The sequence below is a fragment of the Manis javanica genome, chromosome 1, assembly GCF_040802235.1.
Source record: "Manis javanica isolate MJ-LG chromosome 1, MJ_LKY, whole genome shotgun sequence".
NCBI classification, from domain to species: domain Eukaryota; kingdom Metazoa; phylum Chordata; class Mammalia; order Pholidota; family Manidae; genus Manis; species Manis javanica.
Window position 1 is genome coordinate 146,764,173 of NC_133156.1, and position 25,387 is coordinate 146,789,559.

Consider the following 25,387-nt stretch of genomic DNA (forward strand, 5'->3'; position numbering starts at 1 on the left):
TACAGCGGAGTTGCAAAGACAGAACGCAGAGTTCCCACACAGAGCATGCAGGACTGGCATGAACAGGACCCTAAGAGTCGGTGCCTCCCTAAATCTGCATGAGAAGCCTCACCTGCCCATGCCTGCTTCTGGCTCCATCCCATTTGCTCTTCACCCAGGTTCCCCTGATGTTAAAGTCCGACGAGACCACAGCTCAGACATTACTGCTGACCAGCCATCAGATTTCGCTTGGCTCTGTGCTGTTTCCCCGCTCAGGCCTGTTTGGGTCCAGAATCCTGCCCGGGGCAGCATGCTGCATGTTAGCTGTGCATCTTCTTGGATTCCTCTGTTTCATGATGGTTTCTCAGATTTCCATTGTTTTAATGACCTTGACGGGTTTGAGGCACACGGGAGGCTCTTGGCCCCTGGTGAGCGGGTCCCTGTCTACTAGCTGTTTCTTGTATTTCTGCCATTGGCTGGACTCCTGTGGCTGCTCCGAGATCCTTCTGATGTTCACACTGGGGCTTGGTGGGATTTCTGAGAAGAAACCAGAAAGGTGATGGTCCCTTTGTGATGTGTCATATCAGGGCACCTAACGTGGACGTGGCATCACGGGGCACAGCAGCTCTGACTGTTGGGCTCAGGTGGGGTCTGCCAGGTTTCTCCTGCCCCTGTGACGTGACTCTCTCCCCTTTCCATACTCTGTGCTGTGGAAGCAAGTCATGAAGTCAAGCCACATTCAGGTGGGACAGGGGTGGCACAAAGTCCCACCCACTGGAGGGGGAGTGTTTGGAATTCTCCTGAGCAGGGCTTTTCCCTGAACATACACCTCTGCAAATGAGAGATGGCAAGAGCGTCAGCGGCTCAGACAGCTCCCCAGCAGTCATATTAAAGACCATGATGACTGTTGGTGGTGGTGCCCAGGGAGCTGGTGCTGTGAGAATGGCCTGGTGCAGTGATCCTCATCAAAGGCAAGAGGGGGCTGGTGGTCTGAGCAGGGTGCCCTCCTCTGTGGAGCTGCGCTGTCCGCTCCATGGACCAGCTCTGCCCTGGCCCCAGCCCTACCAGAAGGCCGGGCTCTCGGGACCCTCCTTGACGAAACATAACCAGTCATAATTAACAGAGACATCACCAGGCAGTTTCCTGAATGAAGATGGGAATGACAGCCTCCCCTTTCAAAGCTATAATTAAAGAAGCAGTTGAGAAATGTTATCTTTCCAACCCTGCATGTTCAAACTTGCCTGTCATAAACACATTGTTAAACTCCCTCTTAGGTCTCTGCTGTCACTTTCAAATGCCTGCTTGCGTGGATCATTTATTATGTCTTCACTCCTGAGTGCTTCGACTAACAGAGCTTTCTGTCTTTCAAGGGCCATGGCCAGGGAGGTGGGGTGGAGTCATAGTTCAAATCCCCTTTAGGTCTTGATCAGTTATTTCAGTTACAGGTGCTGGGAGCCATATCACTGGAAGCCCAGCCTTCTCAGGTACATTGTTTCCTGCTGGGATTCGTGTGAGAAGAGCAGCAGCATTCTCAAAACAGCGCTGGGGGCTGGAGGTCATTCTCCGAGCTCTGCCTGGGGAGTCTAGGGTTTTGTTCCTCTGACTTAAAATCTCTTTTGCTTCTGATAGTCATCTCCTGTCGACTCTCTCCATTGGACTGGAGGTGCTTCTTAGCCTCGGGGGGATCGCACTTCTTACCCAGTGCTACCTTGATGGAGAAAAGGCAAGTAAGCCAGGACTTCTCTGGGAGGCTCAGCCCAGGACCACACTGCCATGTCCTTTTTTTTGTTCCTCATTGTGGCAAGATGGGGACATTCTGAGGACAGGGGGCAGGATGTGTGCCCTGGTGCTGCTCAGGACCGATGATGTTGCGGGCTTTGCCCTGCTGCGTCACTGTCACCAAGGTCCAGTGTGGCAGCTCTGCTCACTCCTTGGTCAATGCTGCTAGTCTGGGCTGGTTGCTTTTCTTAAATCAGCTTGCTCTGGATTTGGAATATTGAATGGAATCCGTTTTATATATGGCCATGTGCAGTCTTCAGAGGGGCCACCCCGATGGGCAGAAGTAATGAACTTTCTGGTGAGACCTGTGAGCATCTGAAGTCACAGAGGCTGAGGGGTTGACTGATTGCATCTCCGGGATCTCATTATACCCTCTCCTGTTTTATCGGGGAGCTGACATGTTCCTCTGCGTCCTTCCCCACCATGGCTGGTGCTTTGTTCTGCCAGATGGTTAAGCAGAGTGGCCACGGCTGGGTGGGTGCTGTGGGGTGAGAGGGTGCAGGGCTGTGCCTGGCAGGCATGCCTGAGGGCTTGGGTATCTGTGCTCAGAATTTTGTTTGCTTCTTCATCTGAAAACACCCAGCCTTCTTCCATGTGACCTTGCACTCATTCCCAAGAGTTTTCCAGATCGATGTTAAAATAAATACTCTTTTCTTTTTAGATCCTACATCCTTCTTTAAAACAGAATTCTGTGAACACAGAACAAAATCGAGGCCAGGGAGAGTTATAAGATGCAGAGGAAGAATGGATGCCATTGCTCTTTGCCCTCCATGGCCCCTGCCTGACGTTGCCATTTGCCGTCCTGCTGAACCAGGTCACTGCCCATGCAGCAGTCGCCATAGGTTTGACCTGTATTTTTCCAGGAAAGCTTTTGGCTCAGAACGGGCATTCCGGGAGCCACTGGAATTGTGGAGTGGCTGGAGGCCAGGACCAGAATGACTCTTTGGGCGTGTCCTTGCTGAGAAGCAGAGGTAACCACAGCTCTGTGACCTTGAGGGGAGGGTACCCAGGCCCCAGCCAGCAGGGCATGGTCTACAAGTCATATTCTGGTATTTCTGCAGTCAGCTATTACATTGTCAACTATGAGGATGGCTGAGACGGGTCGTCTATGGACTGGGACTCAGACAAGGCGAAACTGTGTTTATTACAGGGCTTCCCTGCTCACAGTGCCTTTGCCACAAAGAAAGGGTCACCATATCAGCTTCCAAGTGCTGCTATATGTGCATGGGTTGTGCATGAGGTTTCTAATGCACTTATTTATTTAAACAATGTTATCCACCTCCATTATATAACTGGACATGCATATTCACTCTCCTAGTATTTATAATTCACTGTCAACATCACGAGTCAAGATAAAATATGACTGGGTTATACAAGGACTGAAGCTGGTGTGAGTGTTTTTAAGAGATTTTTAATGCACTTCTCACGAAGACATATTGAATTTCCAACTTTTGTGCCACGTGAAATGCCTTCGGCACATTGGTAAAGAACTCTGCAGGCTTCAGTTAAAAACTGCTGCTAGCGCCAGAGAGGACATTGTAAGTAGTTTGTTCTTGAACTACACTCCACAGGAAAATAAAAAGTGTTTATTTTGACATAAAGACATGGAAAGCTGGGGCTGAGATCATCCTGGGGGATTTTGCCCAAGTGTCTCCTTTCACAAAAGCTCAGAGGGGGACAAGTGACTCCTAAGGCCACCACCCATGAGGGTGAAGATGAGCATTACAGGGGGGTTGGGGGCAGTGACATGTCCACTGTGTGTGCAGGGAGATGCCAGCCTCTGCTGGCCTCTGAAATAACATCTGGAAGGTGTGGATCCCCATCTCCACCCCCCTGCCCTGTTATTCTTATATCTAGAAATTTCCCGCTCACAGTTTGTCAATATCCAATTGCTTCCAAAGAATACTGAGTGGAAATAAATAGACAGGACAATGCAGAGATCTGTTATCACGGGCAGCTTTCACCCTCCCAGTCGCTAATGCAGTCCTGCTCTATAACCACTTGTGTCAAAATGGAACTGTGGGAGGTGCCAGATGGATGGAAGTGGTACCTTGTGTGTACCAGTTGGTCTGGGAGATAGATATTTCTCACTGAAAATATGTATCCTGATGAACACTTATTTTAAACTTAACAAAATTTAAAAATTATTTGTGGAATAAATGCCTCATATAAATGTGTACTAAATATATGGCTTCATTAAAACACTCCAAAGATAAGATGATCTCCCCAAATTAAATTAATACCTGCAAGCATCAGCTTATTTCCTACTATATTTCACTCCAAGCTAAGGAGAGAGAAGTTAGTAATAGAATAGAAGTAAATTTTTATGTGTACAAAAAGCTTTGGAATCTGAAGTAGATTTCTGAGAAAAGGGTATGAAAATAATTTCTGAAAGCAGCTGGTCTGAGGAAATTTCCATCTTTAATATCTTAAGAAGCACTCAAAGGAGCTAATCACTACCAGAATGATATTAAAAATCATTAATTAACATACAGCCACATGTCTCCTTTAGAAGCATGTTAACATGCAGAGATGTTTGTGGTTCCATTTTTTTTTTTTAGTGGTCCACATGCATCTGGAATAAACAGTCCTGGGGAATGCATCAGCGAGTATTTATTCTGGATTCTTATGGTTTGAAACCCACAAGACTGGCTTGTGGACGGCATCCTGCTGGTGACCTGGCAGAGTGGGTGGAAAAGTATCAGCCTGGGAAGGCCCCATCCACGGTATCTCTGGCCTCTGTCATTTAGCTCACTGTGTGAATTCGGTGAAGCTATTTATATGTTTTGTCCTTTGTAAAATGAAGATATCAGGATGGATAATCTCTATGGCTTCTTAAGAATCTTAAAACATAATGATTCCTCAAATCTATGACCCCTTTCCAGATACTTCTCAACCGGGTCTGGGAGCTCCATGAAGAGTGTTGGTGAACCGGTGGTGGAAGTTAAACCTAAACATTCAGACACTGAAGGTTGGAATGGATTTATGCAAATGTGCCCAGGGGTATTTTCCCTGACAACTGGAATATTAAGCTTGTATTGCTCCGATAATTTTGACATGCTGCAGAATCTGTTGGGATTTAGAACATCCAAAATTTCTGCCATCAGGAATGTTCATATATTAATTAATCTACCAGAAACACATCCCAGCCAATACTGGGTTGGCCCATCCAAACGCAGGTCTTCTCGTCCCAACTCTGTGACTTGTCTATCCTTTTGCATTCCTCCCACCAGCTGGTCATGTGACCTTTGATAATGCACTTTAAAACATTCCTTGGGCTTCAGTTTCTTCATCTCTAAAATTAAAACTTAAACTGGGTGACTACTAAAGCATTTCCCCCTTTAAGATTGCACACTATCTGGTTTCAGATGTAATTTGAGAAGTGGTCAAGAAGCAAGGGAAAACCAGGAGTGGCAGAAACATGCATCTGAAGACAAATGACATTCCCATTTTGATGTGATTGAAGAGTTCTGCTTCGTTTGAATGCAAAATATTTGTATATTGGAAAGCACTGTGGTTTTGTGCTCATCAAAAATATCTATGGAACTAGCATCATCATGACCTAGGAAGGCCAGAATGGCTTTCTGCCTGGGTTTGAATTCCACTGGTTTTGTTGACCTCTCAGGAATATCTGACTCAATTCCCTGCTCCTTATTGTAAGGGATTTTGAAATGATTGCAGGACATGCTGTATTTTTCGAAGGGTCACTCTTCTCTCTCCCAGGAAAACTATCCTGTCCCCGGGAATTTATTTCCCAGCAGAAACAGCAATAATAACAACAGAAAACACAAAAAACCCCCAAACCTCATCCACTTCCCTTCCCTCAAGTATCATTGCTTTCTGAAGACATTCAGTGAAATGTCTGGAAAGAACTCAGCCAGTTGTGGGAACTGGTTTCCCAAGCAACACGCTCTGTCTTCTTGCATTCAGGGGCCCTAAAACATAATGGTTGCCTCCCACCATCCCCAGCCTGGCAAAGTGAACAAGCTCCGTGTACATGTTCTGAGTTTACAGACAGCTTTGTGCTTAACGGAGAATGGGTAAATGGAGACCAGTTGATGAGGTGGGCCCTGTCAGTGACTGGAAAGCCCAAGCTGTGTGAACAGGAACAAAGAAAGGACACAAAAGGAAAGAAATACACCAAAGCAAATGGAGCTTATCCAGAAGACAAAAGAGCAACTTGTGTGTGTGTGTGTGTGTGTGTGTGTGTGTGAAATGAAAAAGCCCCCACTATTTTGTATTCTCAGAGATTCAAGCCATATTGCTTCTGTTAAGCAAGAAAAGGATTTTTTTTAAAAAGGGTGGGGGAGCAATCAGAGGATAAGACAAAGCTGTTGAAATAGAAGATAATTGCAGATTTAAAAAACAAATCAGTGCAAGATTGGCAGATAAAATTGAAACAACTTCCCAGATAAGAGAATGACAATAAACAGATAGGATGTCTAAGAGGAAAAACAAAAGACCTGGAGGAACAATGTATGAGGCCTGCTATGTGACTAATAGGAGTCTATAAAAGGAAGGTATTATATAAAAAAGAGAGTTTGGGAGTTTTCCAGAATTAAAGAACAAGCTGTTCAGACTGAAAAAATCCAGAGTTGTAAGGGTCATGAATGAGAAGACCTAGGCTTAGACACCTGAGGACTCTGGGAAATTCCCCACTGGGAAATTCCCTGCTTTTTCTGCCCATGTTGAACATTCCTAACATTTCAGAGAATCAATGATGTAGAAAAGATCTTTCTGGAAATAAGAATCAGTTTGAAGTAAGATCTCTTGGTACTAACTGTGGGTGCTAAAAAGTGATGGAGTGGTGTCTTCCAAATGCTGAAAGAAAATGACTTTGAACCAAGAATTCTCTACCCAGACAAACTATCAAAGCATAAAGTATAAAGGCAAGATGAAAAACATTTCAGATGTGTACAGATTCAAAAATCCCATGTGCCAGTATTCTTTCATTAAATGTTACTTAGTTTTTACTTAAGCAAAGCAAGAAAAAAGAAGACAGCAGAGGCAGTGGGTCCTGCCTGTAGCAGGGTACCTTCAAGAACAGAGGTGTGGCCTGGGAAGCAGCTGGGAGTGGGGCATGGGGAGCTCCTAGGGGATGTTTCTGGGGGAAAGGAGGACTGGACTGATAGAACAAATATGGCAGAGTTTTGGGAAAAAAGAAGAAGAAATGATGTGAAGAAGGCAAATCCTTAAAATACATTAGAAACTCCAGGAAAAGCAATGACAGTACAATAGCATAAATGAAACCAAAGCATGCTATCTGGCTGTGCATAAAGATATTTTCATAATCTTAGGAAGATAAACATTGTTGGTTGCTTTATAACATTTAGAGCTAAGCCTACAGGTGAGGCACTGAAAGGCCCTCTGGGAAAGGGCCTAGGAGCTTATGCATTTGAGAGTCAGGGTGTATATGGCTTATGCCGGATGGAATAGGAGTGAGAATGCATGACGCAAAACTGCAAGGGAACCACAGGAAAACCAAAGGTAGTGAGGTTCCTGGTGGGGAGCAGTGGTTAAGTACCATCCAGCTGAACCCTCAGATCTCAAACGTGAAGTCAATGTATAATACCTAAATTGGCAATGAATTAATGCCAATGTGAGCACATCCTGGAAAACCTTGGTGGTAACCGCCAGAAGAGAAGAAACGGGGGTGGGACAGGGAGTGGTTGCTCTTTGTAAGTCCTTCTGTGCTATTTGAGTTTCCATTTGTGCAGTATATTATTGGACAAAAATTGTCAAAATGTACACAATAAACAACAAAGGGTTCTTTGTCAGATTGCCCTGGTCTAGCAGATGTGGGCTTCTGGGATCCAGACTAGAGTTTTGGGTTCCTAATTCCAAGTTCTTGATGTCTCTCCTGCCTCCCGCCCCCACCCCAATCCGGAGAAATTCCCTGTTGTTCCTGCTCACACCCTGAGGATGTGGGCTGCCTTCAGTGTTGCAAGAGATCCTCAGGACTCTGAGCTCACACCCCATCACAGTCTCTCCTGGGATGTAGACTTCTTGTCTGCTTTGATTTCTAGATGTCCAAGGTGTTCGTCAACAAGGTGGGTTTACCACCTTGCTGTTGAGTAAAGAAAAAACTTTAAGGTTAAAGGTTCTTCTCCATGCAAGTGTTTTGTGTCTCTCTGAATATCCTCATCAATATGTACACACCTTCATATCTACACACATTTGTGCACACACACTCTAATCTACACACACATGCATACACTCCCATCCTCCCCCCCCCCCCCCACACTGGTAGACTCATGTATACACGTTCACACACACACCAAATCTACATACCACACTCTCACACACTTACACATATACACATGCCTGGGCATCCTGTGACGCCCCACTCCAGGACACAGCCTGAGAGGACGTTTTGGGCTGTGTCTGAGTTACGCATGAGTGAACTGACCATGGCTCACTGGGAACCAGCTCACAGCAATTAATCAGCTGGGAGTCTGGCAAGCTCAGCACTTAGGAGAGGTTTTGTCATACCTGTGTGTGGAGAACCACTGTTTCCACCCAGAGGGACCCTGTAAAGAAAGAACACATTACAGAGAAAAGAGAATATAAAATGAGGCCAAGGAGCTGCACCAGGTAATAAAAGGAGAAACGGATTTCTAAAATTAATTACAGTAACGCATGTAAAAATGCCTCCATGTAGTGGTTCCTTAATACTTGGTAGCTTAAACAAAGGAAGGCTCTGCTCCCATCTGGGATCTATTAACAATGCTAAGCTTTGAGAAGTGTTAATTCATCCTCTCAAGGAATGAGAATTTGTATGCTACTTGGAAAATATGAAATGGTAAAAGCCTGCCATGATTACAGGAGCCATGATGAAATACATACCTTAGAAGAGATTATTGATCAGAGTGGTTTATTTTATGTGTTAAGTACAAAAGTCCTTTGAGAATTTAGTGGTCTGGCATTTCTCAGTTCAACTTACTGTCATGATTATGCAAAAAAAAAATGTTACTTATACTTTTAATCAGAACCAAAGCTGGATAATTTCTGGGATGACTATGCTTGTGAGATAATATTACACTCAGATCAACAGCCTAGAGATTATCATGTAAAGAATACAGGCTAAGAAACCACAGCTCTTGGGGCGACCATGTTCTTGCTGTGAATATGTATATACATAATTCAGACAGCAGACTGCATGAATAGACCTGTAACACTATTTTTATGATAGCTTTTTAGCAATGCTGCACAGCTAACAAGTTATTAGATTTCCATCTAAGATTTGGAAAAGGTTTGGCATTGGAATGAGCCAAGAGCCGACTCTTCTAACTGGGGTAAGTCTTTACTGGGGTAGCTACTGGCACATGCTTACAAGGGGCTAGGGGGCCATGACATCCTGTGTGGGGAGGGGGTGTTGTGCTCCAGCTTCGGTGTCTTGGGCAGGTTTTGTGTCCCACTTGTGGGTGGCAGGAAGCAGAAGGGCTTGGACATTCATCTCCTTGAAGGCAAAAACTTATTTCAGGTGATTAGAATGGGTTTAAATAACACTAGTAAAAGTTGCACATTACAAAAAATGTAGCAAATGCTCGCGGCAGAGCAAATCCCCCCCTCAGTCCCAGCCCTGCTGTTCTTGCTGAGTGGCCAACCCTGGGGAAGACCCCGCCAATCTGATTGCTGGCACAACAGCAGATGCCCTGACACTCAGACCTCCTAGAGGGACATTCCAAGTTGAGTGCTTCTGTTTGGCATCCCTGTTGCTTGTGGAAATTGGAATCCTTTCTGGAGGCCTGGCCTCCTGGAAGCCTCAGGGTGGTAGCAGGGAGTGATGTTCAGGTCTGGGAATGAGCTCAGCAAGGGCTCTGGGACACTCTACATGGCTTTGATGTGAATGTGTTCGTTTCCTATTACCCCCATAACAAATTACCACTAACTGGCTGGCCCAATACAACAAAATGTTAGTTTTCTCAGTTCTGGAAGCTTCCAGTCCGGAGTCAAGGTGGGCAGCCTCCAGGAAGCCCCTTTCTTGCCTCTCTCTTCCTGCTTCCGGAGGATCCACGTTCCTAGCTGGCAGCCGCGCCCCCACCTCTGCCCCTCTCTTCTCATGGTCTCCTCCTACTTCTGTCTTATGTAACAACACTTGTCACTGGGTCTAGGGTCCACCCAGGATGAACGCCTCATGTCCAAATCCTTAATTTAATTCTATCTGCAAAGGCTGTTTTTTTTCCTCCACATTAGGTCACTTTCACAGGCTTCAGGCTAGACTATGGCATGTCTCTTGGGAGCCACATGGACCCCACTGGGAAGATCATCTACGTGAAACAGGACGCCCTGTGAAGTTGACTCGGCACCGGCTGCTCCATCCACGCCGGTGGCCTGGCAGGTCCTGCACTGTGGCACTGCATCCCTGCCCAGCTCCCTGGGCAGCACCCAGTCAGACTACGGAGAGCCGGTGTCCTTCATCTGACCAGGGCAGAGGATGGGTAGGAGGCCGCAGTGGGGAGTGAAGGAGCTAGTGAGTGAGGGGGCCCCAGGCTGGCGGGCAGGTGGCTCCACAGAGGCTGGCGTCAGTCCTCACCACCCAGCTGCGGGTAGGCTGCCCGTGTTGTGCACAGCCCAACACCACGCTAGACCTTTCCAGACCCTCCTGCCGTGCTGCTCCCGCGCCCTGTGCTGCTGGAGAAGGGCCAGGGCAGCCCCCTCAAACTGAGCGCCCCAACCTTGCTCTCCAGGGGAGGCCTGTCCCTAGCCCGGCTCCCCAGCGGGAGACACTGCCCTCTCCCACCCCTCCAGCTCCTGCCTCTCCTGGTCACTTGAAACCTCTCAGCTGCCTTTTCTCCAGACCCTCTGCTGTTCTGGGTCTGCTGCAGACCTAGCCCTGAGCCCCGGGGCTCAGCCCACGTCCTCCCCTGACGACTACACCGGATATGGCATTTATGGCCTGTAATCCTTGTGTCTCCTAAACCCCTCTCCCCAAGGCTCCGCCACGACCTTGACGCTCAGCGCCCCTCCCTCCGCCCACCGCCTGCTGGGCGTTCCCACGCATCCCAACAGGGCTAGAAATGTGCTCCCCTAATGGCTTCCTCCGGGATTTCTGCCGTGTCCATCGTTCCGCTCTCTGCAGAGCATTCTAGCTGGAACCCCCGAGTCACAAGCAACCCCTCCCTGGCCTCTGATTCAGCCCCTGGCATTCCCTCCCGTCTCCAGCTGCCCTCCTGCGCATCTCTCCCATGCACTGAGCTGCAGCAGGGCCACTATTACAGGGCTGAGCTCCCGTCACCCAGGTCAGACCCTCAGAGGCCCCTTGGAGGCTCCATGCTGGATGTGGACAAAGGTCCTTTGCCCTCACAGCACTGACCTGAGACACTGTGCTCTTGCTTCACAGAACCAGCTGACCATGTCCAAAACCCCAAGGTGTCCCCAAACTGTCAGCATTCAATTTTTCTGAGTTGTGTAAATAATATGGTTGTGATGGTTAATTTTACGTGTTACCTCTGCTGCACTGCAACACCCAGTTATTTGGTCAAAAATTACTCTAAATATTTCTGTGAAAGTATTTTTTGATGACATTAACATTTAAATCATTAGAGTTTGGGTACAGCAGTTGAAGTCCATGATGTGGGTGGGCCTGGTCCAATCTGTTGAAGGTCTTAAGAGACTAAGACTGAGGTCTTTCAGAAAATGAGGGAATCTGCCTTTAGACTTGAAGCACCAACTTTTCCCTGGGTCTGAGGCCTACGGTCCTACTGCCGATTTGGGACTTGTTAACTCCTACAATCATGTGAGCCAATTCCTTAGAATTATCTACATCTGTCTATCTATCATCTCTATATCCATCCATCCTGTTGGTTCCATTTCTCTGGAGAACCCCCAAAACAATTGGTTAAATGGTGCAAGCCAGTGTATTGTAAAATGGTGCAGGAGGATGTTATACGTAGGTCTGGGGCGGCACCTGGGAACCAAATTCATTTCTATTATCTGAAGAGAAATGTGTAAATACACAAACCCTATCATATACAGAAAAATTGTAACTGGTCCTCGGTCAGCTTAGATTATGCTGCTGAATGATATGGCCACACCCATAGGGTTTTGGACACGTTGGGACATGGAATTGAGCATAAGGAATGTGGAGCCACAGTCCAATTTCACAGGTGGGCCTCAGAACATCTTTGCCATGTGGCCTTATGCCAGTTTTCAGAGGAGATATCAAGGTCAAAGAGGCTTGGTTCTGTGCCTTGGGCCCCACTTAGCAGGTGACAGAGGGAGGTGCCTGGGGTGGTGGCCTGCCTTGCCCTCTGCTGTCTCAGTGCTGCAGTATGGATGTCCTCCCACACGGGGTGTTATCTCACCCAAAGACTGCCCCCCTGCTCTGCTGATGAGAAAAGTCTATTAGCTGAGAGGTAGGGGGTGTGCCAGCAGACCCTGTGACCCGAGTTTCTTGTGTCCTATCGCCACGAGTTTATGGTGGGGAGACTGTTTTATGTGTTATCCAGCCTGGGACAGGTTCTCAGCCGAATGAGACTCAGACGCAGCCAGGGTAAATGGGGCTCTCCTGTTCTGTGTATCTTACAGATGTCAGTGGATACATACAAGGTTGGAAGTAGCTATTATCTGCATGATGTCCTGTGGTGGGGACCTCGTCCCTGTCAGGGCTCAGCTGTAAATGTCCTCCAGGTGGCATATGCAGAAAGTGACTGAATGCAGTGCATAGCAACCTATAGAAGGGCTGCAGTAGGCTTGACGTCTCAGAACCAGCACCCCAACTCCCAGAAGCCCTACTTTGTCTTGGTAGGGAAGGCTAAGCCACTATGGCAGACTAGGATGACCCAGGAAGCCACCAGGAACTCTAAGGCTTTTCCTTCAAGGCTCAGCAGTGTGGAAGCCTCACTCACACCACCTTCCTCCCCACTGGACTCAGTTTAGATGGAGGTCTTGTGTGCCCATGTCTCACGGGGGACATTGTCTTATGTGGGATGTCTGGGATGGTAACCCTGGCTTTCCAGCTTCTTCATGAGAGGGGCTGCAGTGGTCACTGAAGGGTGGCACAGAGGTCTGCCTCCCTTTTCTTTCTGTGTCTCTTCCTCTTTAACTTTCTTGTTGCTGTATTTATAAATTCAGAGGCACCCTGAGATGCAAAGCTAAGCTACCATCTCTACTAAGTGGCCACACATAAAGCAAGGCTTTCGCTGTGTTTCTCAAGAGGGTGCTACTGGCATTTTGGGGGAAAACTCTTATGTGGGACAGTCTCATGGTGATTATGCATTATCCAGCTTGGAACAGGTTCTCAGCCAAATGAGACTCAGCCGCAGCCAGGGGAAATGGGGCTGAGTTGTTAGCCAGCCTGGAACTAGAGATGTCCCACACCTACTATGGGCTCATAATGCTCCCATGGTGGCAGAATGGTGGCCCATAAAGATGCCTTAATCCCTGGAATTTGTATGTTAGGTTACATGGGAGACTTTTAGGGAGGATTAAGGTAGCAGGTGGGGTCAGCTTGGTGATCACTGCACCTCACAGTAGGGGGGCCATCTCAGGTTAACCAGGTGGGCCCAGTGCAATCATAGGGTTCCAGAACTGGAAGGGAGAGGCAGGAGGCATGGAGGCAGGGAAGCAGGTGTGAAGACAGAAGCAGAGGTCAGGATAATGAAGCTGCGGGCGTGGAGATGAGGAGCTGGCTGCGAGCTAAGGACATGGGCAGCCTCTAGGGCCTGGAGGAGCCGGGGAATCAGATCCTCCTCTGGAGCTCCGGAAGGAAGGCGGCCCCACGGACACCCTGATCTTCGCCCGTCAGGTTCATTTCACAGTCTGGCCTCCAGGATCCAAAAGAGTGAGTCTATGGTCTTAGAAGCACCGCGTTGGCAGCCACAGGAAACGACAGTGGTTCTCAGATGTGGGGAGCACCACAGACAGCGCGTCACATGTCCAAACAGTACCTGGCAGAGCAGCAACCCTTGTAAAGAATCATTTTACTCGGGCTGATAAGGTACAGAAGCAGGGGAGGTGCATTCCAGCCCCTCCTGCTGCCTTTCATTCAGCTCTTCCTCTTCTGAAGTTAAAATTGCCTGGAAAGCAGCTCCTTCTCCCCATTCCAGCCTGCTTGTCTCTTCCTGCCACACAGCACCTCTCCCTCCACAGGGAGGTTTTCCCCCAAGGCCAGGGGTAAGTAGCCTGTGTGCATGTCTGAGCATCTTTTCCCCACTAGCACAGAAGACAAGTCTCCTTTTTCTTTAGAGACTTTTCTGGCGAGAGAGAGGTACAAAGGATGAACTTAATAACTTTGAAAGCTCACATCCATTTTAGTTTTAACTGCTCGTTTTGACTCTCTAGACACTGGATTCCAAGACTTAAGAGAGAACACTAGCAGCATAAACTCAAGCAACAGATAATTCTAGTGTACCATCTATTTGCTAGGCCTGTGAATGCCAGCCTGGGTCCGCACCTGTCTCTGGGCCTGCCCTGGAGAAGGCAGGTGGGGTGGGGTTCACGTCCATAGCCTTTCCACCGCTGGCTGGCCCAGCTGCACTGAGGGGGGACCTCAGGCTCCCTTCTCCATGCTGCACCAGCCCTGGCATGTTTCTGGAGCTCCCAGGGAGCACTGCACGTGCACTGACAAGGCAAGCCATCACCTGCTCTGTGTGTGGATGATGGCAGCTGTGCATCTTCCCCACTGGAATGTAAGTTACCAGGGCACACGAACTTTTCTAGACATTTCTCCCCCACAACCCCTGTAAAATTTCCCCCCTTGCCCTAGGGTGAAAAAGGAGAATATGGTAAAAACAAATATAGGGTTCCACATCTGTGCCTCCCCACTCATTATGGTTAATTTTACGTGTCAAATTTATGGGACTCAGCTGAGGGATGCCCAGATGGCTGGTGAAACACTATTTCGGGGTGTGGCTGTGCAGGTGTCTCCAGCACACACTAGCATTTGAGTTGTAGCCTGAGCAAAGAGGGTCAGCCCCACTAACACCTGTGGGCCCTGTGCAGTCCGAGGACCTGGACAGGACAGAAAGGTGCAGGAAGGGTGTTTGCTCTCTGGCTGAGCTGGGACATCCATCATCCACCCTCAGACATCAGGATCTGGCTCCCAGGCCTTTGGACTCGGGCAGGACTTGCACCTCTGGCTCCTCTGGTTCTCAGGCCTTGGGGATGGGGCTGAATTACACCACCGGTGGGCCACCAGCTTGCAGGTGCCAGAGCAGGGGACTGGCCAGCCTCCATAATCGCACAGACCGATTCCTTATAATGAGTCTCTTTCTATGTATATTCACATGTCCTACTAGTTCTGTTTCTCTGGATTGCCCAGCTAATACACCCCCTCACCTCAGGTCCCCTCTTGATGGGTGTGCAGGTGGGGTCTCTGGTGATCATGACTGCCCAGCTCTCCCCTCCTCCAGCCCTGACCACAGGTACAATTGGAGGCCCTCCTCCTTTCCAGCAAGCACTTGAACAAAGCTTTCCTGCCATGCTTCTGCTTAGGGGAAGGTACTTGTGGGAGTCAGGGCACACTGCCGGGTCTGCCAGTGCCCTTAGTTTCCAGCCACACGTTACCATGTCTTTCCAGCATCTCTCAGGAACATGCATATAATAACCAGGAATTGATGAGAGTGACCCTGAGGGGTCCCCTGCCAACGGCCTGCTCGAATGCGTCATCCTGGCCAGCTTTGTGCTGGGCTGAGGGTACAAAGAAACTTTTACTAGTTTCCAAAGGCTGTTGTCCCTGGGGATGATCTGGGTGGAAGGGACAGAGTGCCCCTGCTAGGAAGTGCTATTAGAGTGCCACTGGGATTTGACGTCCAGGGGAGTCTCAGAGGCAACACAAAGCACTGAGTTTTCAGGTAAACTAATACTAGAGGAGCTATCCATTCATTCATTCACCCAATAAACATTCGTTTGGCATCTTCACTGTGTTAGTTACTGAGGGGCAAAATGATAAATGAGCCTCTATTCTGGAGACCCCCGCAGGAAAGAGCCCTACGCAGCTCTCTACACCACAAGGTGGGGTGTTCTCTAGAGGCACTTACACGTCCTGAGCCTTAACACGGGCCAGACACTGTGGTGAGCAATGTCCCCCATCACCTCATTCACTCCTCCCAAGAACCCTGCGAGAAAGAGCCCGTTATTTCCCTTATTATACAGATGAGAGAACAGAGGCACAGAGTGGTTGAGGGACCTGCCCCAAGTTGCTCAGCTGTTTTGTGGCAGAGCTGGAATTTGAACTCGGAATGTGAGCCCAGATCCCTGCTCTGACTATTATTGTGCCATACTGTCCCTGCCCAAAAATATCGGCTTTTTCCTCTCTTACACCACAGTTCTAGGGTAAGTAGTCCATTTTTCTGGGGACAGCTCTGCCCCACTGGGCATTCCAAGACCCATGTTCCTTCTATGTCATTGCTCCTCCATCCCCAAGGGCTCCCATGTCTGATACTGTAGCCACTGGCAACATCAGCTATCAGCATGAGGGTATTTTAAGTTTAATTCATTTAAATGGATTAAAATACAATACAAGCCATTGTCAATCATACTAGCCACATTTCAAGTGTCCAGTGGCTACCATATTGGGTGGCACAGATCTAGGACATTACCATCATCACAGAAAGTTCTACTGGATAATCATTGCCAAGTCCAGGTCCAGCCAGAGAGGCGAGGGAAGGGAGCATGCAGAAGACCCACTGCATGGGGGTCCCACCAAGTGAGTTCATTTCCAACCCCAGATCTTGGCTCACCTTTCTTAGTGTCAGGGCCACAGGTAACTTCAAGTGAGCCTGGGCAATGTGGATGGGCATGGCAGCCACGGCCTGGCTTCACTTCTATTCTGTGGAAGAGAGAATAGTGGGTTCATTGGAATTTGAGCCTTTACCACATGCATCTGCCTAGAGGGGAGCCTGCCCTTTTAGCCTCCAGCTGACCCATGACCTCTGCATGAGGGAACAGGTCTCTGAAGTGCGATGGCCCCGCAGAGGGAGTTAGAGTTCTGCCCGAGGCTGTGAGTGAAAGTGTCACTGAAATGGGTGAACCATTTTTGTCCCAAGTACAGGAGGAAAGTGTGAAAGAGGCTGCCAAGCAGAAGGAAGAAATCAGCACAGGCCAGGGGGCAAGGATTGCAATGGTCCAGCCAGGCTCTATGGTGCTGGTCAATGGGAATGCAGTTTTAGGCCATTGCTAAGGACTTGGAGTTCATTCTTAGGATTGGAAATTCTCAAAGGAGACATGAGGACTGTAGCCTCATTCCCTGGAAGATGAGTGTTTTCTCACCACACAGTCCATGCCTCTGAGGGTCTCACACCATTATCCAGGGCGTAAGTACCTGCTCCCTTTCTCCTGCCCCACCTGGGGAATTGGGGTCTAGTCACAGAGCAAGTACATGGGGCATGCAAGTGGGGTTATGCAGAGTAAGACTCTGAAATCCCTGCTAGAGACAACTGGAAGATGTCAGAGGATTTTAGGTTGAGGAATGACCTCATCAATGCATTTTTGGAAGAAAGAGGAAAGCTTGGCTCTGCGTGGTTGAGGGTAAGCCATGGAAGGGAGCCACATTTGTTGACTGCCGTCCATACTCCAGTGCTGTCCTGGATGTTTTACGTATTCACAGACATCACCTTTATTGCCAGGAGGAGAAGACTGATGACTGAGGCAGCTCTAAAAATGGTCTGAAGTCATACAGCAACGAAGTCTTGGGTCTTGGACTTTGTCCCTCATCAGCCATACTTGAGCTCCATGTTCAAACAGTCAAGAGGACATGAGGAATACTGTTTGGGACCACTGAGGGCCTAGTGTGATTAGGAACCTTTGGTGGGGAAGCAAGATGGTGTCAGTCTCAAAGCCTGTCACTTATGAATTATGCAGAACACATGCAGCATTTGTTTATACTTTAAAACACTCAACCTTTCGGTTTCAGTTCAGTGAATTCAATACTTTTTATTGCAGAAGCAAATGTTCTCTCATTTGTTTGCTCTGGAAAGAATATGAAGCCTTATGGATCCAGGGTCTCTTCTGAACCAACCAGTTGTGTGGTCTTGGCAAGGCACTTGCCCTTCTAAGCTTCAAGTTCCTCACTGAAATTGGGTAGTAATCATACCTTACCTGCTTGTTTGACAATCATATTTAATATGTGTAGGATGTCTAGTGCAATGCTCAGCTCTGAGTGGTCTGTCAATAAATAGCCACTATGATCATGACTGATTATGATTTTTCCTTGTGGGACCCATGAGAATGCACCTCTCGGATCTCTGACTGCAGGGGCTGGAACTGATCAAGGGCCTTAATGCTCTACTCGGACATCTGTTGCAGATTTTGCTCCCATGGACCACTCCCTTAATGACTGAGTGAGGCAGGAATCCTAAGGCATGCCCATTCCAGATAGACCTGGGGCTCCACTGATGAGGGATTTTGGCTTGAGGACTCAGAGGTCTCACCCAACTCTCCTTAGAACTAAACTGCAGTCTGAGATGCTTCCAACCTTCCTTCCTTCCTCCCCTCCTTCTTTTGTTCCTTCATTCCTTTGTTTGTTCATTGGTTCGTTCCTTCCTTCTTTGCTTCTTTCCTCCCCTCCCTTGGGGTCAGACTTACATCTTGGTCTGGATTCCTTCCCCATCTTCTCTCATGGGTATTTCCCTTAAAATTTTTCTTGTATGTTTACTCCCCTCTCAAGATCTGCTTCTCAGAGGACTGGACTAGTACAGCTAAAGCCACGAAGGTTAAGGAGGTTAACACTAGTTCTGATATCCTGGGCATTAAGAACCATATCTGTTCAAAGTTGTATAGATCATGTCCCCTTGACATTCGCCTCTTAGCTTCCATCTTCCATACCAAAGAGTTTCAATATATTTTTTACCCAGTTTTTCTGATAAAAACTGCTTTATATTTGCTTATTTCAGATGTTCTTTGCTGGACAGCATCCCAGTCATCTGTCTTTCTCCAACAGAACCAGAAACAGGTGTTCCAGGTACACCATAATTTTCTACAAGCTAAGACTTAGTTTTCTGAATCATCACAATTACAAGAACATACTTTAGCATAACTCATTTCTCTTTGGAGTAAGACAAATTCAGACTTCATTTGAATGTCATTAATTTGTACACAGGGCTATGAGCTATCAGGACATAAGCAGTGTGCTGAAAGAACTAGTAGAGTGAAGGTTGGTATGAAGTCTAAAAAGTTTATATTTCTGTGTTTGTGTGGACACATGTATAATTTCCTAGCGTTAGATGCCACATTTTATCCACACCTACTTTTATAATGCTACCCTGTCCTCTCTTGATTTTGAGACAAGTTTTTCATAAAAACTTGATAGTGGAAGTTAACTGCACACGTCCGTTTTCTGATTGGTTCACATGCTAATCTCTAGGCTATAAGAGAATAATCTCGTCTTGCTACTTTTTAAATCTTGGTGACAGGTTCGTCATAGAGTTCCAGGCTGAGCCACAACTGGAAGAAAACATAGAGCTAGTAGGGCAAAGCTTAGTATGAGGTCTAAAAAGTTTGTATTTCCTTGTTTGTGTTTACAATATAACAGAAAACAGAAGAGAAGAGAAACCTCACAATTTCTCAATACTTACTGGTTTAAAAACATGATAAAATTTCTATTTTTATTGTACAAGTCACACACTATCATCGATATGTCAAACTACATAGAATGAATGGGACATTAATTTATTTGAACATTCATGTGTTAATGTGGTATTTAGGGAAAAAACAAATATCAGCATCTTTTATCAGCTGCCATTATTCTGCCTCCCAATCCTGTATCTAGGGTAACTTTTTTGGCTTACAGTTGACCGTGTATGGTACACATTATAGTAGCTTCCTTCCAGGATTATGAGGAATAAATCCTGAAAGTTCAGTGAACTTTCTATATTAAATGCTCAGTAGGATGCTAGGTGCTGTCATCAGTGTGACCATGACCGTGGTGATGAGGATGGTAACCACCACCAAAGCAATAGAGTTGTAAAGCTTCCCTTCTGCTAGAACTGCTAATGGGCTGAAAATCCACAAATAAGAAAGCAGAAACCAGCTGTTTTGCCCTGTTGGTAGGATAGCTGCATTTTTTTAAAACTTAAGATGAATATGGTTCTCAGAATAACTTAGAATGAATGGCAAAAAAATGTTCCAAATGGCATCACTAATGACCATAAGAGCTGATGGAGCAACAATAATGTGAGTGAAAAAAGAAAAAAAAATGGAGTCTCCAGGCTCCAAGGTCACAAAGTATTAGAAGTTAGGAAATCTCCCAGTGGCAGGTCCTGTCGACATTAGAGGGAAACAGGAAACAGAATCTGCCATCAGCTGAGCTCTGCTGGTTTTCTGCACACAGTGTCCCAACAGGTACACCTTCTGTCTTGGTGGGATTTTTTCCAGCCTGATTCCATTGATATTTGGAGCCTTGGGTGTTTAGATTTTAAAACAGTTCTCACAAACACATCAACAGTATTTAGGATGCTAAGTAAATAGAAGGCAACCATTGCTGAGCTGTTTAGGGAGGAAAAGAGAGAATGCAGTGTAGGTTTCAGTAGGTTTGAAATGCTTTTTTTTAGTACAGAGCAGTAGTCCGTGGAGCAATAATTTTGGACGCCTGGGAGATAAGTGATTTAGAAATGCTTTTTCATTTCCTTTGTACTCAGTGGACCTCAATGGCTCCATTTGGGATGGTTTCAAAAATCAGCCTTTAAAACCTTGCATTTCTGCTCTTACTCTAGCCAATGCAAGCAGGAAGTGAGGGGAAGGAAAGAGTTTATGAAAATGAAAATTGAAGCTGAGACTGATCACAAATCACAAAAATGTAGGGACTGATGCCATAACTGTGCTCATTACAGCTTGGCCCTGAATTATGGTTCTGTGGCCACACTACAGAAAGCAGGACTAGTGTTCTTGAACAGAAGAGGAAAGTGTTAGGTGTCAAATTGCTCCCCCTAAAAAGGTATGTTGGAACTCCTAACTCCCAGTACCTCAGAATGTGAGTTTATTCGGAAATAGGGTCCTTGCAGATGTAATCAAGATAAAAATGGTTGTTAGCATGGCCCTAATCCAGTATGACTGATGTCTTAATAGGAGGGAGAAATTTGGACTCAGAAGCACACAAAGGGAAAACGCCATGTGAACACGAAAGCAGAGATCAGGACGATATTCTACAAGTTGAAGAATGCCACAGATTGACAGCAAACCATGGAGCTGGGAGAGAGGCATGCGGCAGATTCTCCCCACAGCCTCAAAGGACCCAACCCTGCCCACACCTGAATCTGGGACTGCTGGCCTCCAGAACTGTGAGAGAACAAGCTCTTATTGTTTAGCGCCCTGAGACTGTGCTAGTTTGTTAGAGCAGCCTAGGGAACTGACAGCAAGGGGAACATGGTAACAGACCCAGGCGGGCTATTATTAGGCAGGGCAAAGGCTGCCTTCAGAAGAGCTTTAATGTGGTCAAAGTTGCTCTTAGAAATGGCCCCTTACCCAGGCTTTGTATGTAAGGAACAACTCACTAAGCCTGAAAAAACAGGAGGGGACATGGCTGCTTGAGGCCATGAATCAAAACTGCAGAAACACCCACCGCTCTTACTTGGAAAGCATGTTGCTGCCAGGGTTCATGCAGCAGAAAGGATGACTTCCTGGGGAGTTACATCCATAGTGGACAAATTTGCATTTGATTTATTTCTGCTGCTTCGTTTGTCTCCTTTTCCCTTCAAATAATCATAACCATTTCTGAGCTAGTTGGCATATGTTTGGGATTCTGGGGATGTGTGAGTTTAGATTCCTGTCTTCAAAATGCCTAAAATACAGCTGGGAATCAAAGTCGTAAAACATCTAGGAATTTTAATAATAAGTCTTGGGGCCCATAGAGGTTTAATGGCAAAAGGCAGACAATAGGCAGGACGTGAAGAGCAGCTAAGTGTTACTTCCACGGTCTTCTGTGCATTGGCTGATGTCCATGTGCAAAACTGAATGGCTGCAGTGACACTGGAGATTCTAGCTGTGTTCATGACTTGGCTGAAAATGCGTCTAAAGTTTCACCTTAGGTCAGATGCCTTCTGTAAGTTTTTGGTAGCTATCCTTTTTTAGATTTAGGAAGTTTCTATTCTCAATTTTCTCTGAGTTTTTTGTTTGTTTTTTAAATCATGAATCTGGTCGGATTTCATCAAACGCATATTTTTAAATCTACCTGAGATGCTTTTCTCCTTTAATCTTTAACAGATATAGGGATGTAATGGGTTTTATGGTATATAACCATAGGTGTGGTCTCAGGAAAAGCCCAATAGATCATTATGTTTTTCAAGGTGTGTGTGACAGTTGTATTTTCCAAAAATGGCTCTGTAAGATCTCTCATCTCAACTGCTCTTCCAAAAATGTGACTTCTTACTTCTTCCACTGACAGGTGGAGTTCATGTTCCCTCTCTGAGAATCGAGATGTGCCATGACTGAGGGAGAAGTGACATGGTGGGACATTTGAGGTTTGGTCATTAAAGGTAATCCAGCTTCTGCCTGCTTCTATGTGCTTGTGGAACCCTGCTGCAGGGAAGCAAGGAAGTCCACTTGGTTTGAAAGTGATAAATCAAGTGGAGCAAAAGATATGTGAAGTTACAGAAGATCTGAAGGATATGATTAATTAAAGTGATCTGTGTGAAACAGAGAACCCTGAAAACAAATTGTTTCCAAGCATGAATGGAATATTTATAAAAATTTGACCATTCATTAGACCACAAAGGACGTTTCAGCAAATTCCAAGTTCTATCATATAGACCAGATTTTCTGAATGTAATTACAATAGAAATCAATGAAGCTATTAACATTTCACACACACACACACACACACACACACACACACACACACACACACACACACACACACACACACACACACAGGAAAACATTCTTTGAAATAATTTGTGGGTATACATATATCTGAATGTGTATGGACAAGCCCCAGCTGATGTCTGTCATCCCCCTGTAAGTATGACTAGCACTCCTGTCACTCAGTGTGAAAAATGTTTCCGTTTGGTCAATACATTATATGGTAGTGCTAGTTGATGAAGAAATTGTAAAATATTAGGAACTGAATGACAGGCACTTCTTATCAAACTTCTGCTTTGCTTCTGTAGTGATATTTTTTGAGGAAAAATATTCTGGAACTAATGATTTCTACTCAAAAAGTAAAAAAAAGAAAGAAAGAGAAAAGAGCAAGCGAGAAATCACAAGCCCAACAATTCTACAGAAAGGAGTGATAAAGTTAAAGACAGGTACTGATGAAAATGAAAACAATTTCATTCGTCTTCTACTTTCATTGGAAGCTAGAAAGATGAACGGTAAAGAAAAGCTGATTGTTGAAAAGATGAATAAAACAGACATACTTCTGGCAGATCCCATCAGGGAGGGAGAGAGAGAGAGAAGGGGGGAGAGAGAGAGAGAGAGAGAGATAGAAAATAAATAATATTATAAATGAGTGAGGGAGCATAGTTCAGTTACAGTGAGACTTGTATGTCCATGTTTTGAAAGCTTCGATGATGTGGACAGTTTTCAAAAGAAACTACCAAAAATTCACTTAAGAAGTAATAGGAAATCAGAATAGATCCCAAATTTCCTGTTATGATTGTGGATTTTGAATGTTCCCTCACAGTTTGTCAGCTTTGTACTAGATATAAGACTATGTAGTTATTTGTAAATTAATATTAATATATCATCTTGGTGGAGTCTTCCCTTTATCTTTAAAAAATATTTCTATATTTCTATTAATTTTAATTTTATATGTTTTAATGACTTTCTTTTGGTTACTGGGCATACCTTATTGTTTCCTTTCCCTTTATTTCCATCTTTCTGTATGTCATTTTGGTGTGCCTTTGAAAAACAAGTTACATTAAAACAACAACAGAAGAAAATACTTTTAATCCGAGAGGGTCTTTCTTTTAAGCAAGTAGTTAAATTTGTTTACATTTATTGTGTTCGCCAACATATTTGCCTTTACTTTTTCATCCTTTTTTGGGGCTTTTTATTTTCCACACCTGTTCTTTGCTTCACTTATTGTTTTATTTTTTCTTGGCTTCTATTGCACTGATTGTGTTTTTCTTATTTTCTATCCCCTCTACTAGTTTGGAAATGATATATTCCAGTAAAGAGATAACCCGAAATTAAAAAGAAAATACTGGACAAAGCTTAAGGTCCACCAATATCACTTTCTTTCTTTTGAAATTGAGAACTGTTAACTTCCTATTCTGATCTCTCCCCAATTATATTTTTGTTTCCTTTTGTCAAGCATTTTATTTCTACCTTGCTTTCAAATCTCCCCACATTAACTGTCATTAAATTGGTAGGAAGGTATTCACCTAACATTTCTGTGTATTCAGAGCAGAACAGAGGCTTCCCATGTGAGTGCTGTCCAGCACACCAAGTGGAGTCCTTGAATCAGACAAATGTATTACCTTCTCTGGGTTCCCATTTCTGGTCACAGCTGGGAGAAGATCTGGAGATCCTCTAGAAAAGGAGCTCCCCTATTTTGCCTAAGACTCTAGGAACTGAAAAGCATAGGCAGTGAAAATTAATGATATTCAGTAAAGGAAGAAATCACTGTGGCTTGAGGACTCCAGAGACGCTACTGTAGGCATATATATTGGCTAAGCCTAGAAGAATGGGCAGAAAAGTTTTCTAAACACCAGAGTGATGTGATCAAAGGGAATTTTAACAAGATCAATGAGCAGTAGTTTACTAAAAACTCTTTGAAGTAAGAGGTTATTCTTTGTAGATAGCAATACCCTTTAGGGTGCTGTTTTATTAGCATTGGCATGAAGGGGAAAAGGCCCGACTTAGGTAGGTGGCAGGAGTTAGGGAAGGAAGAGCTGAGTGGGAGATGATTAGAAGGAAGAGTTGGAGGAGACGGTGCTAATGGCACGCCAGAGGGAAGAGGGAGGCCAGTGCTGACCTCAAGGACTCCAGTTGAGGGGCTGGGGGACTGCTGTGGTGGGGTTCTTCATGCAGACTTCAGGAATTTCATCTAGGTGGATGCTTGTGAAGATGCTGCGTCATAGGGAGCACGGAGGTGACCGAGACCTCTGGCGGGACTGGCATAGTTAGTACTAGATGGACTCAGTTGTGACACTAGGCTTCAAGTCCCACTGAGTTGTCCTGGCTGCTAACTTATTTGGGGATGGCAAATCCCTGCGGGGAAAGTCACGGGTGTGAAGCCCATGAGATGCCTTTCAGGGTCAGGGTCAAGGCTGGGCGGCTCCAGGAGGACCTGGCTGAGGGAGCGGCCCCTTGCTGGAGGGGCAGGTGGTGGCCTGCGGAACCCTGGGGTAAAATAGTGCAGGAGCGGACAGTCTCCAAGAGCTTAAAGATCGGGCTGCGATTTCAGGGGTGTTTTTCCCCTTTCTTCATTGTTATTCCGTATTGTTTTATTTGCAGTGAGTACCTGTAATTTGTATATTCAGAAAAAAAAACAGTCATTTTCATCCTGGGGAGAAGTTAGACAGTCTGTTCTACCTTAACCAGGAGCACACCTTCTAATCGGCTGTTGGGACTCACCCCATTTTTTGGAGGAAAACAGAGGCTCAGAGGCTGGGGACCATGCCCAGGGTCAGCAGAGGAAGAACGGGTCTCGCAGACGCCCGCCGCCGGCTCCCGCCGCCCTCAGGACACACAGGGGAGTCTCTAGGTCCGACACCCGGCGGCCCGGCCCCCGGTCCCGCCCCGCGCA

At 46.1% G+C, this 25,387-nt stretch overlaps 2 long non-coding RNA genes across 3 annotated transcripts; one reads left to right on the forward strand and one right to left on the reverse strand.

The window, feature by feature from the left end:
- On the reverse strand, positions 1–25,372 carry LOC108390556 (uncharacterized). 2 transcript variants are annotated; one of them, XR_012131908.1, is made up of 5 exons: positions 25,216–25,372; positions 16,443–16,531; positions 9,092–9,217; positions 8,251–8,288; positions 1–7,825 (listed from the first exon to the last, which is right to left on the reverse strand). It is a non-coding gene; the product is annotated as an uncharacterized lncRNA (long non-coding RNA). The 2 variants fall into 2 exon arrangements; XR_001851540.3 differs by lacking the exon at positions 9,092–9,217.
- LOC118973598 (uncharacterized) lies at positions 8,239–13,951 on the forward strand. Its single transcript, XR_005063042.2, has 3 exons — positions 8,239–8,352; positions 8,951–9,053; positions 9,955–13,951. It is a non-coding gene; the product is annotated as an uncharacterized lncRNA (long non-coding RNA).
- Positions 25,373–25,387: the final 15 nt, after the last annotated feature.